Source organism: Eschrichtius robustus, chromosome 21 (assembly GCF_028021215.1).
Source record: "Eschrichtius robustus isolate mEscRob2 chromosome 21, mEscRob2.pri, whole genome shotgun sequence".
NCBI classification, from domain to species: Eukaryota; Metazoa; Chordata; class Mammalia; order Artiodactyla; family Eschrichtiidae; genus Eschrichtius; species Eschrichtius robustus.
The window spans coordinates 22,823,204-22,836,407 of record NC_090844.1 but is presented as its reverse complement, the minus strand read 5'-3'; positions in this window follow the sequence as shown (position 1 = coordinate 22,836,407).

The window sequence follows — 13,204 nt, the reverse complement described above, 5'->3', positions numbered from 1 at the left end:
GCTTCGCTTGTTGCAGAGCACAGGCTCAGTAGCTGTGGCGCACGGGCTTAGTTGCTCTGCGGCATGTGGGATCTTCCCGGACCAGGGCTCGATCCCGTGTCTCCTGCATTGGCAAGAGGATTCTTAACCACTGCGCCACCAGGGAAGCCTGTTTTTAAATGTCTGTATTCTACCCTCACATTGGATGATACTTATTCTGTCTCCTCATAGGATTAATCGTCTACCAGGGTATAAAATTCAACTTTGGACACCATCTTCCTTCAGGCTCTCTCTTCTTTGCTCCATTGTCCTCCAGGATCCAATGTTGCTCCAGAGACGTTTGAAGCCATTCTGGTTCTTAATCCTTAGTATGCACCTAGGTTTTCTTTCTGGGAACTTGCAGGATCTTCTCTTTATTCCCACATTCTGAAATCTGACAATGACATGTCTGGATACAAATCTATTTTCATCCAATGTCTGGACACGGTGTGGATCCCATCTAGGGCTGTATGGTCTTCAATGCTGGGAAACAATTCTCAATTCTTTCATTATATCTCCCCTCTGCTTCCTTTGTCTGGATCACTCTCCTAGACTAATCTTCAGATTTTTCTCTTTTTCTCCCCGTTTTTTTTTTTTTTTTTTTCTGACTTTTTGCTTCACTTTTTAGTGTTTGGTTGAATTCTTCATTTCTACTACCACATTTAAAAATTTTCAAAAGCCCATTTTCATTGTTTTTCAAAGGACCCCTTCTTAAAAAAAATAGTCACCTCTTCTTGTTTTCATGGATGAAATATCTTTTCTTACCCCTCCAAGGGTATTAATGTTAGCTGTTTTCCAAGTTTAATTTTTCCTGAAAAGTCTCTTTTTCCTCCAAGATTGCTATTTATTTCAATTTATTTCGTTCTCCATCTTTCTTTAGATATCTGCTCACCCTTGATTGTCTGCTCATAAGGAAAGGAAATTTTGTGTCCACGGTGAGCTTTGCTGAAGAGCAGTAGTTCTCAACTTTAGTGAATAGGTGGGGGACTTCTTAAAGTAGATCTCAGGGTCCTACCCCAGTGGTTCTTATTCTGTAGGTCTGGAGCAGGGCGTGAGAATTTGCATCTTTAGCGGGTTCCCAGGTGATGCCGATACTGCAGGTTTGGAGACCACACTTCGGGAGCCACCGCTCTGACTCGCTGTTTTCTTGGGAACTCCCTGAGAGAGCCATTTTGAGCTATTTCTCCTTGGGATGGTCAGATTCCTCAAAGAAGCATCTTCCAATCTCATGGTCAGAGTCTAGGCCCTGCTGCTGGCATTTTGCTAACCTAAGAGGGTTTGGAGGGAAGGTCTCATCATTAGATGTGTAAGTTTTCATCTGATCCCCCTGTTGTATTATGGTAGACTTGCCATCAACCATTTCTAGAATCTTCCAGTCCAGAGACCCTCTGTTCCACCCTCTCCAGAGGGAAAAACCTCTTGACTCGTACCAGTGGAGACGAGTGACCGTCCCTCTGCCGGGGATCCAAATGCTTCCCAAGCAGACTCTCAGCTGATCCTCCTAGAGCCCCACCTTTAGCTCCACTTTCTGGAACCACTAATTCCTGCATATCCGGGGGTGCTGAGTGCAATGAGTTTGCAGCTCATCTCCTAGTCTGTCGGCTTCGGATTCTGGTTCTTGGGTCTGAAAAGTCAATAGTCCTTGTCCTTCTGCCTGCAGCTGCCAGGACTTTGTTGCTCTGTTCTTCCCCTTCATTTTCTTTGTCCTTGTGGATTTTTAAACCTTTTTAAACTTCCGTTGCTGTCATTTCAGTGGGCTTTCAAGAGGAAAGAGCGATAAACGAAAATGTTCAATCCGCTCTCTTTACCCCGAAGTCCCTGACAGCACTCTAGAAAGATTTGGTTTAGCATTAATTGCGGATCATTCTGAGCTATCTGTATCTGTAAAGACAGATGTGGCCTCACTGTGACTATTTCGGGTTTATGGACTATTTTTTTCTTTCTGTGCTAAAGAAAGCTTCCTAATTCAAAATGATATTTTAAAAAACACATCTCCAGTAATGACCCCCAGAAGAAAATATGACGACTCTCACTTTTTCTGGTTTCTCAGACTTGCATTAATTAGAAAATGCCCTCAAGAAACAGTAAAGCTCTAAATCAGATTCATTTCAATATTCAAGTTGTCAGGAGTTTTACAATACTTCTAATGAAGTGCTCAGCATAATGAATTGTACAATTATAATGAAATGGGGTTCTAATGAGCAATTATCATTCCAAGCAAGAACATTCCAGGGTTTTTATTTTTAATTGTCTTTCTCTCAAACTGGAGGCTAACAAGTAGTTATGAAAAAAATTAATGCGGCGCATCTGTAAGTGGCACGGCACTCGGCTGAAATGACTCTTACAAACCCAGCTTTCCTCCGCTTGTAGGTGGCGATACAGCTTAAGAAAATGGGTTCTGTGGACCATTGTGCACTGTTGGTGGGAATGTAAACTGGTGCAGCCACTATGGAAAACAGTACAGGTGTTCTTCAAAAAATTAAAAATAGAACTACCATATGATCCGGCAATTCCACTTCATTTTCATATCCGAAGGAAATGAAACCAGAATCTCCAAGAGACATCTATACTGTGTGTTCATTCACAATAGGCAAGATATGGAAACAACCTAAGTGTCTATCAGTGGATGAATATGTAAAAAGATGTCTATTCAGCCATAAGATAGAAGGAAATCCCGCTATTTGTAACAACATAGGCAGATCTTGAGGCCTTCACACTAAGTGAAATAAGTCAGAGAAAGAAAAATATTATATGATATCATTTATATGTGGAATCTAAAAATGCTGAACTCATAGAAACAGAGATTAGAATGGTGGTTACCAGGGCCTTGCGGGGTGGATAGGGAGATGTTGGTCAAAGGATACAAACTTCCAGTTATAAGATGAATAAGTTCTGAGGATCTAAGTATAGCATGGTGATTATAGTTAATAATGCTGTATTATATACTTGAAAGTTGCTAAGAGAGTAGATCTTAAATGTTCTCACCACAATAGAAGAACTAGTAATTATATGATGAGATGGAGGTGTTAGCTATGGTTGCAATCATTTTGCAATATATAAGTGTATCAGATCAACACATTGTACACCTTAAACTTACACAACGTTATATGGCAATTATATCTCAATAAATCCGAGGTAAAAAAAGAAAATGTGTTCTCAGGTATGGTCCCAGGATCTTTCCTGATGCATATGAGTTTTCACATATGGAGATGGAGTTGTTTGGATGTGGGTTTCAGGCATGAAGTAATGACTCACTGATCACAGCTGCAAATTGAGTCTCATTCACGGAACACTCTCCTTCCCTTCTGGCCTATGAATTTATGGTGTCAAGTGACAGTAAGAGGGTAAATGACCCAGAGGTTCTTTGCTACCATCAAAGATCTGAGGCAGAAAAAGTTTGGGAGTCATCACATTTGTTAAAATAATAGCTGCCTTTACTGAATGCCCATAGTGCATGGGCTGTAAGCACCACACTACATGAATTATCATGCATTATTTTGTATTCTCACAGCAACCTGCGAGGCATATATCTTACAGATGAGAAAAGCTGAAGCTTCAAGATGTAGAGTGAAGTGGCCCAAGTTTATGGGCAAAAGGAATCAGAGCTGGCTGGGCCAGGCTCCACGCTCCAGCTGACCTTCAAGGAGGAAGCCGCTGTCTTGGCTGCCTTCTTCCTGGCTTTCTTCTTGATCCCCTCGGTGACTCAAATGAAGCCATTTGCTCACTCCCTGCTTTCCGGAACCTGCTTTGTGCAACTCCAGGGGCACTGATTACATTATAGCTTAGAGTGATGTAACGTGAGTGCTCTGCTCTGAGCACCTGCTTTCCTCACTGGGATGGTAAGAAACGGTGTGAACTGCCATTGTTATTGCTTACAGTGCTTCTGCTGCAAGTAACAGAAAAGTGCAAACTGATCAGCTTAGAGCAGTAAAGAAAATGAATCATCTCACATAAAAGAGGCCCTGGTAGAACTCCTTGGGTTTGGTTAAGCCGGTGACTTTGCAATGCCACCGGAGCCCTAAGCTTTTCTTGTCCTCCTGCTCGGTCATCCTCAGGGCACTGGCATTGCTCCAGCTGGGCTTCCCCAGGGCTGCAAGGTGGCCACTGCTGTTCCAGGTACCGTATCTTGATGGTGGGAGAAGAGAAACAAATACTGGCATCGGTGCTCTTCAAAATCAAGGCAACATTTCCAAGAAACCCCCAAGCAGACCTGTACTCATGCATCATTGTCTACACTGGGTCACCCCTAAATCCATCGCTGATAAGGGGCACAAAATTGCTGTGATTAGATTAATTTGGATTTATTCCTGAGTCAGATTAGGGGAAAATCCAGGATATCTGGACAAAATCATGGCTTTGACACCAAAGAGTAAGTAAGGAAAGAACTGGCCATTGGATGCAGAACCAACAGAGACTTCTACTTAAGTGAAGTGTGTTAAACTTCTCTGGAGAAAGACCACTTAGCATCATGGTTTTTACGTTTCTGTATTTTCAACTGTTCTGCAGGTTGGGGATGTGGGAATGAAAAAGGTTGGGACCTTGGATGAGGAGCTACAAAGAAACTAAAGATACTTCAACTATGTTAGGACTTAAACGAAATTTTCATGCATTTAGACAAATGCTGTAATGGAGAAATACATTTAACTATCAACACTACGACACAGCAGTAGGATTGAGAATCCATGAAGAGATGGATCTTTATCTTTTAGGTTAAAGTTTAAGATATGGGCTGTTATTAGCTCATCAGAAACAAGTTGAAAACTGGAACCCAAACGTACTGATGACAATAGACCCAAAGTGTTGCCAAAAATCCCTGACCTCGTTCGTATGTCAGTATTCTGGGCTCCGCTGGGGAGCTGGCACATGGCTCTGCTTCTCCCAAAAGAATTTGGACAGAGTTCTCTGCAAGGCTGACAGATGGTGCAACCTGTAACATTTTTTATATGTCTTTTGGGCCACCAGCATGAGGTTCTCTCAGTTCGGTAAAGTACGTAGGTCACAGAGGGATATTTAATTCATCTGTGCTATTCTTGAAGCAATTGAGGATTAATGAGCTTCTCCAGCACATATAAAGTGTTGTCAATTCTTGGAAGAAAAGAACTACCTGTTATGAAGTAGCAACATCCCTAATTATCACTCATTAAGCTTCCCACCAACCTCAGCCAACAACCAAATAACATGGGAAAGAAAGTATCTTTTTTTAAACACAAATCTCATGATATTACCACCTATTCAAAAAGCTTTCATGATGTCCTGTTTCCCACAGAACAAAATCCAACTATTTAACTTCACATCCAACACCCTTGGGAATGTGGTCCCTCTCTTTTCCCCACTCTTGTTTCCTCCAGTCTTACCAGATGCCTCACCGTTTCTGGCTGGTACGAACTTTCACATTTTTGTGCCTTTGTCTAACTTCACTTTTTTATTTCTACCATTTAAATACCTATTCATCCTTTAAGACCCTGATTAAACCCAGTTCCTCTAGCAGACTTCCCTTATCAGCTATCCCTTATTGATCAATCTGAATGGATCAATCTCATCCCTGCGGACTCCCATCTTTGATTCCACCTCTATTTAATGCTTTTAACAGTTGCCCCTCCTAAAGATACTTTAGTGTCTGCTGGACTTTCCGGGCCACTAAATTAAGAGCTTCCTACAATGGAGGCCAGCTATATCTTCATCAATCCCATTTCTTCTTTCTGGGAACATAGGGAGACCTCATTTTTCAGTCTTCCTTGCTGTTAGAGTGAGACTATATGTTTGGGCTCTGACTGATGGAATGGGGTGGAAGCAACTTGCAAGGCTGGTATTTTAAACTATTTGATGAGCTTCCAGCGCACTCTTCACCTTCTGTGGATGGAGGCCAGAATCACAAGATGAAAGGAGCCTGGATTTCTGAGTAACAACTTGTAGGAGAGCTACCCAGGAGAGCTGCTGACCCACTTTGGAAATTGTGTGAGTGAGAAATAAACTACTAGTACATTAAGCCACCGAGATTTGGGGATTACTTGTTATTGCAAAGCAGCCTCACTTACCTTGACTAACACAATTCCTAAGGTAGAGGGGGGCCATGCATCATTCATTTTTTTTATTCCCCTGGGGATCAGTGCTTTGCACGTCTTTCCAAAGCGGGATGAAGAGTAAATAAAATAGTTGTCATAAACATATATTTTCACCTAAGGAAAGACTGAAATCCCCTTAAGAGCAACATCTCTATTTTCTGTGAACATGAGATTAATGATTTAACAGACATGTGTTTCTGATATTTGCTGGCCAACTTTAGCAACGAGATTGAGGGGAAAGAGGGGTGGAAACAGTTGCCAGGCGTTCTCCCCACAGTTGGCTGGCCTCCTCCTTCTGGATGTGGCTTAACTGTCACCTTCAGAGCAAGGTCTTCAGGGCTCACCGTGCTACAGGAATACTCACCTGTTTTCTAATATTATTCTCTATCTTAGCAGTTATCTTCATAGAATTTACCTCAGGTACTTCCCTGGTGGTCCAGAGGTTAAGACTCCGCCCTTCCAATGCAGGGGGCACGGGTTCGATCCCTGGTCAGGGAACTAAGATCCCACAGGCTGCGCGGCCAGAAAAAAAAAAAGAGAATTCACCGCAGATTGTAATTATTTGCCTCGTTTGTTTGAATTCCAGATTAGGCTGGAAACTTTGTAAAGGAACCGCATCCGTCTTGTTCACTGTTGTTTCCAGGTACCTAGGGCCTGTCTAGCTCACGGTAATGCACACTTGTGATGATTGGTAAGGTAAGGAAGGAGAATGAAGAAGCCCCGAAAAAAAAAAAAATCACTGTAGGGTGAAGGCAAATAGCTCACACTTCCAAACCTCAAAGTCACTGTTGTACACAGTAAAATAACCAATGAAAAGGCAAAATTATGTTCCATAAAATACATTTAAGGGCTTCCCTAGTGGCGCAGTGGTTGAGAGTCTGCCTGCCAATGCAGGGGACATGGGTTCGAGCCCTGGTCTGGGAGAATCCCACATGCCGCGGAGCAACTAGGCCCGTGAGCCACAACTACTGAGCCTGCGCGTCTGGAGCCTGTGCTCCGCAACAAGAGAGGCCACGATAGTGAGAGGCCCGCGCACCGCGATGAAGAGTGGCCCCCGCTTGCCACAACTAGAGAAAGCCCTCGCACAGAAACGAAGACCCAACACAGCCAAAAATAAATAAATAAATTAATTAATTTTAAAAAAACATTTAAGAAGAAAGGAACATGACTGAAGCACTAAAAACATGACCATATAACATGTTTAAAAGCAGGTGACCACATCTATAGGAGGAAATCTTAGTTAACTGGAAAAATCATTCAACTCAACATAATTTCACAAAAAGTGAAAATAAATGAGACATGACTAGACATTCTTTCACCAGTTCAGCAGTTCATTTCTCAACAAATATTTCCTGTGTATCTAGAAGACATAGAATACTTTTCTGGAAGTTGCTGGGAATTTTAAGTAGCAGATAACATCCTCCTGCTCTTTCTCTGCCTCTACAGTGACTTATAATCGAAAACATTCAAGAAAAGTGGCCTTGCCTCCTGTTTCCACCCGAGACCAGGTGCCATAGTTCTCTCTATTCCCATGGTGGGTCTTTTGTTATACCTGACATAGAACTCCAAGGCAAGTGACTTTTACACTAAGCACAACTCCAGGTCTTCAATCCTCACTTCCATCTACCCACACCTCCTTTTAGAATCATTTCATGAAAAGATACAATGCATTTCACATAGAAAAGACTCAGTAAATGTGTGCTATACAGTGAAACAATCACACCCACAGAGTTCGCTTTTCTGTGGATTTCCCCTCCTGGAGAGAACGTGTCCCCCCTACCTTGTCCCCCCACCTGGAATATGTCCTCCTTATCGCTCAGTTCCTGCAGTCTGTGGGCCACAAGCCAGTAGTACTTCCTGAAACTCTCACGATCGCTAGGACATTTTCAAGCCACTTCCAGGCTGCTTTCAGACTTGCCAAAATCGCTGCCTGCCCCCCTTACCCCACCCTGAAACAGCAGTTCCATCCAAACCTGGGGCAAGGTGGGCTCTGAGAGATGGAGCCTCTTTTTCCCTTGCACTTGAGAGCTGTCTATCTCAAGTGTAAAGCAAGTTGAATATTTCTGTTGATTTTTTTTAACTCCAGTAATTCAAATGTGTTCCCTGAGAGGCAGCTCAGTGAAGTAAACAGAGCACTGAATCAGCAGTCCGGAAAACGTGGCGGTTTCATGTCCTGGGTCTGCCTCTGTGTGATCTAGAGCACACAGGGTCTTAACCTCTCTGGGTTGGACCAGAAGGTCATCACCTTTTACTCTAAAAAACACATGAGTGTGTTTTTCATCCTAACAGTATGGGTTCTATTGACCAATATATGGTATTATCTCTTGGGAGAAAACAGTTTGCTGATATAGCAGGTGTCTAAGAGTTCTGCCTGCTGAACTGTCATCAAAGCAAGACAGAGACTCACAGTTGTCGGCTGTCCAATAAGGCTCCACGGAAATATCTAATACAATGAGGTGTTTCTTTGATGTTTCTTGGTCTCAGTCTTTGCTTGACTCTTGGAGCTTTGTTTCTATGAAGGCTTTTCTAGCCAATAAGAATGTTTATATCAGTAAGTCCTAAGGCATTATTTAAGTTCAACAAATAGCACTTTTGAGTGGAAGCAGATTTGAATGGCTGGAATTTATTTGCCTGTGCGATGATAATTAGCTGCATAATTCACTTCTTTTTTCGGGTTAGTACTGAAATCCTATGTCCCTGGACTGGGATTAAATTCCCTGATCATTCAAATGGCTGTTCAGAGATTATTTCCACTTCACTGTGGAGACGGGCATCTGAAGGATACTTTCCCTCGATTCTTGAATATGAAGTAACAGCACTTACAAATCCTTCATTAAATAACCATTTAGCTATCAAGGTCATGAAACAAAGGACTCAATCAATCTTTTAAAGATAGGCTTTTTTTTTTTTTTTTTAAGCAACATTCATTGTCATTATCATAACTACTTCTGCTAACAGGAGGGGGAAACATCACCACCTAGTTTCTTCCTGCCAAGCAGTAAGTTGCTTCAGCAAGTTCTCTATTCAGAATGGAAAGGTTTTACTAAGTCAAAGAGGCTTAGTAAAAGGTGACAGGTGACTGGGGGTGATCTCTGCTTTGAATTCCAGGAGATGGCTGCCCTGTCTCCGTTGCCTCAGGTGGGTTGATCTGGGGACAGATTCCCCACTGAGCCTGCCCTGTCTGTTCTTTTGTTCCTTGAGCAGCAGTTCAGAGCTGCTCGTGATGCTGGTCCTGTGCAGGGAGAAATCACTCTCTCTCCATCGACACGCATCAGGCAAAATAATCAGATATCAACTACTTGGCTGAGTGAGGATGATATAATTGAACTTGACTGTGTGGCTTGCTCAATTTCTGTAGATTTGGGTTGGCATTTATCTAGTCCTGCAGCAGCAAGCTCTTCTCCCATGAACGGTTGTTAATTAGAATGGTTTTGTTTTCCTTAATGGATTGATAATTCCTCCTCTTACATTTAAAAATAATTTTAAAATGTCCTTTCCTCGGGAGAGATGGCATAAACTGAAGGGGATAGTGGTAAAAGTCAGGCATTGGATGTTTCTAACACAGGATTTTTCTAACAGCATTTTTCTAATGCTATTAATCTAGAAAGCCTCCAGACATTTCACAGGGGCGTTTCAAGGGATCCCACCATCTGCCTATGTCTCAGGCTCAGTGAATTACTTAGCAATGCTTTTAGGAGGCAGATTCGGACATTGTGCTGCTGTTTTTATATTTTCCACATGCTGTGTAATTGACTAGTGTAGTCACCCTCCTCTTCTTCTAATGTAGGATCCAGTGGGTCCCCAGGTACTCATGCCAGCATGCCAAGATGACGTGATAAATCACCTATGTTTACTTTGGCCTCTTCTTCGATCTCACAGAAAACTTCGGGGACTAAGGAGCTACAACTTGTTGGCCCGTTTTCTCCTCTGTTCTTTTCCTATAAGAAATGGTATTTTAGTGGGCTTAATATGTGCCAGGAACTACTTCAAGGGCTTAACATGCATTCACTCCTTTTATCCTCACCACAGCCCTATTGGGTAGGGACTATCATGGTTCCCATTTTGGGGAGGGGGAGTGGGGCACAAGGCATGTGGGATCAGGGATTGAACCCGTCTCCCCTGCATTGGAAGCATGGAGTCTTAACCACTGGCCTGCCAGGGAAGTCCCTTGACCCCATTTTAAAGATGAAGTAGTTGAGATACAGAGGGTCTAAGTAACATGTCCAATTTCATAGTAGATGGCAGGGTCAGGATTCAAACCCAGGCTCTCTGACTCCAGTGGCCATGGTCTTTATCATTTCACGAATTGAAATTAGTGAGCAGACACTAAATTCCAGCCATGGCATGACAGTAGGAATATCAGTGATATAAAGATCCTTGGGGAAAAACCATATATATGGTCTTAAGCATTCAGGTCTGTTGCCTCTAGAGATTGCTTTAGTTTGCACTAAAAAACAAGAACAGAAAAAGACAAAACAAAACAAAGCAAAAAACTGAAAACAAAGCTAGACTGCATTGCTTAGTCCTTGAAATCTACCCTCTACCCTCAGCCCAGATCTTCTGCTACCTGCTTATCTGGGAAGCTCACATCTCTTCATAGTTGTAACCTGTATCTTCCATACTCAAGTTAAAATGCATCCTTTCTCCAGATTCCTGGTCCTCGAGGAAATGAGCTCATCTATTTGGTTCTTCAAGACCCTCCTCTGGGTTCTTTCCATCAGATGCACAGGTAATCCTGACTCCCTCCCCTCTTTCCTGACGGGCTGCTGGCTTTCTCTCCCACCTCAATTTTCTGCAAACTAAACATCTCATCTCATATGCTCTCTTTTTCTTTGATTATCCACTGTTTATCCCCAACCTAAATAGAAAGAAGCCCAAACGCTAACCACCCAATCCAGGGTAACTGAGGGTCGCATGTTGGGGTCTATGACCCAGTTGTCTCTCTGCCTTCTGGGTGTCCTTGGTCTACCTGCCCCACTGCCTCTCCCATCTGCAATGCAAATGCCCCGGGGAGGTCTATAAAGGGAAAGAAAAGCTGAGCACAACCAGAGACCAGGAGGGGCCTCTCTAAATGGGAAATTAGGACATCTTCTCAAGTCTATGACATCACTGTTGCCATTAAAGAACAACCAACTCTTGTCCAGAATCTCAGGCAGGAACTTGAGTGGAGTTTCTAGAGCATGACACAGGAAGCTCATTTAATTCAGACAAATAGGGGCAAACGCTAGACTAAATCAGAGAATGTTTAAAGGAATATATGTCTCACAAGCAATGTCAACTTACTGTATTTAAAACGGAACTTGTCATTTCCAGCTAAAACACCTGTTTGCCCCCCAGTCTTTGCATCCGCTGGCTTTCTTGATTTCTCCTTTTCCTTTACACCCTGTCAGCAGGTCCCGCCGGTGCCACTTCTCACATGTACCCTAAATCCTTCCATTCACCTCCACCTCCATTTCCACTTCCCTCATCCGTGCCACCATCACCCTCACTTGTACTCGCCCACCCGCCTCCTAACTGGTCTCCCTATTTCTCTTTGCCCCTCCACGTCCATTCTCCACACAACAGCCAGAACAATCTTTTGAAAACACATATTGGATCCCGTGACTACCCTGTTTAATGCCCTTCAAAGTCTCCCAATTGCACGTGAAATAAAACTCAAACTCCGTACCATAGCTTGCAGGGCTCTGCAGTTCTGGACGCTGCTGACTTTTCTGACCTCATTACATGCCACTCTCTGACTTGGTCCCCAAACCGCAGCCACACCAGACTTTGTCTCCTCGTTGTCCTCAACTGTGGGTCCCCGCACTGGCTGTTCCCTTGGCCTGGAAGACTCTTCTGCAGGAATCCACGTGGTTGGCTCCACATCATTCATGCCTCAACTCAGATGGTATCTAGAAAATCACAACGTGCTACAGATTTGAACAGCGCTGGATGGCAGTATGTTTCCTAAGTGAGCTCCGAGTGAGTCTAAGAATTCACCGATGAACGCAGCTGAAGAGCATCTATGCAGAGAGGCCTTCTCTGACCTCAAGTCTAAACTATCCAATGTTTATAAAGAAGATGTGGTACATATACACAATGCAATATTACTCAGCCATAAAAAAGAATGCAATGATGCCATTTGCAGCAACATGGATGGACCTAGAGATTATCATACTAAGTGAAGTCAGACAAAGACAAATATCATATGATATCGCTTATATGTAGAATCTAAAAAAATGATACAAATGAACTTATTTACAAAATAGAAATAGACTCACAGACATAGAAAACAAACTTATCGTTACCCAAAGGGAAAAATGGGGGGATGGATAAATTAGGAGTTTGGGATTAACAGATACACACTACTATATATAAGATAGATAACCAACAAGGAAGGACCTACTGTATATAGCACAGGGAACTATACTCAATATCTTGTAATAACCTGTAATGGAAAAGAATCTGAAAAAAGAATATATATATATATATATATATATATAAAACTGAATTGCTTTGCTGTGCCCTTGAAGCTAACACAGTATTGTAAATCAACTGTATTTCAATAAAAACTAAAAAACAAAACAAACAAACCAACTACCCAGTGTTTCGTCACATTCTTGTGATTGGCTTTCTTCATAGCACCTGTGGCCACCTGGAATGATCTTGTCCACTTATTTTCTATCTTCCCCACAAGGATGACAGCCCTCTGGTTCTTGCCTCAGGGCCAGGCCATGGCAAAGCATAAAGTATATTTGTTGTGTGAAGTCTGTAAACAGTAGCAAGGCACACAAAGGGCCTGAGAACAGGGAGCACGGCGTCTCCTTCTTGGCTTTCCATTAACTAGCTGTGTCAACTTGGAAATGCTGCTTCAACTTTTTCTTCATCTGAGCTTGGATGATAATGGAGATTCTTTTTTTTTTTTTTTTTAATGGAGATTCTTTTAAGGCCTAAGTTCCATAACAAGTAGGAGGAAAAGGCCTAACTAGGTACAGTAACTTGCTGCTGGGCCTTTCCTAAATCGATAGGAATAGTTATTAGGCCCTGAAATGCTTCATGAATCAAGGGAAACTTAGCTTACATTCCTATAGTTTTAAAAGCCCTGTGCATTGTTTTCTAATCCTTTGTAAACTGTTCTCTGTGTA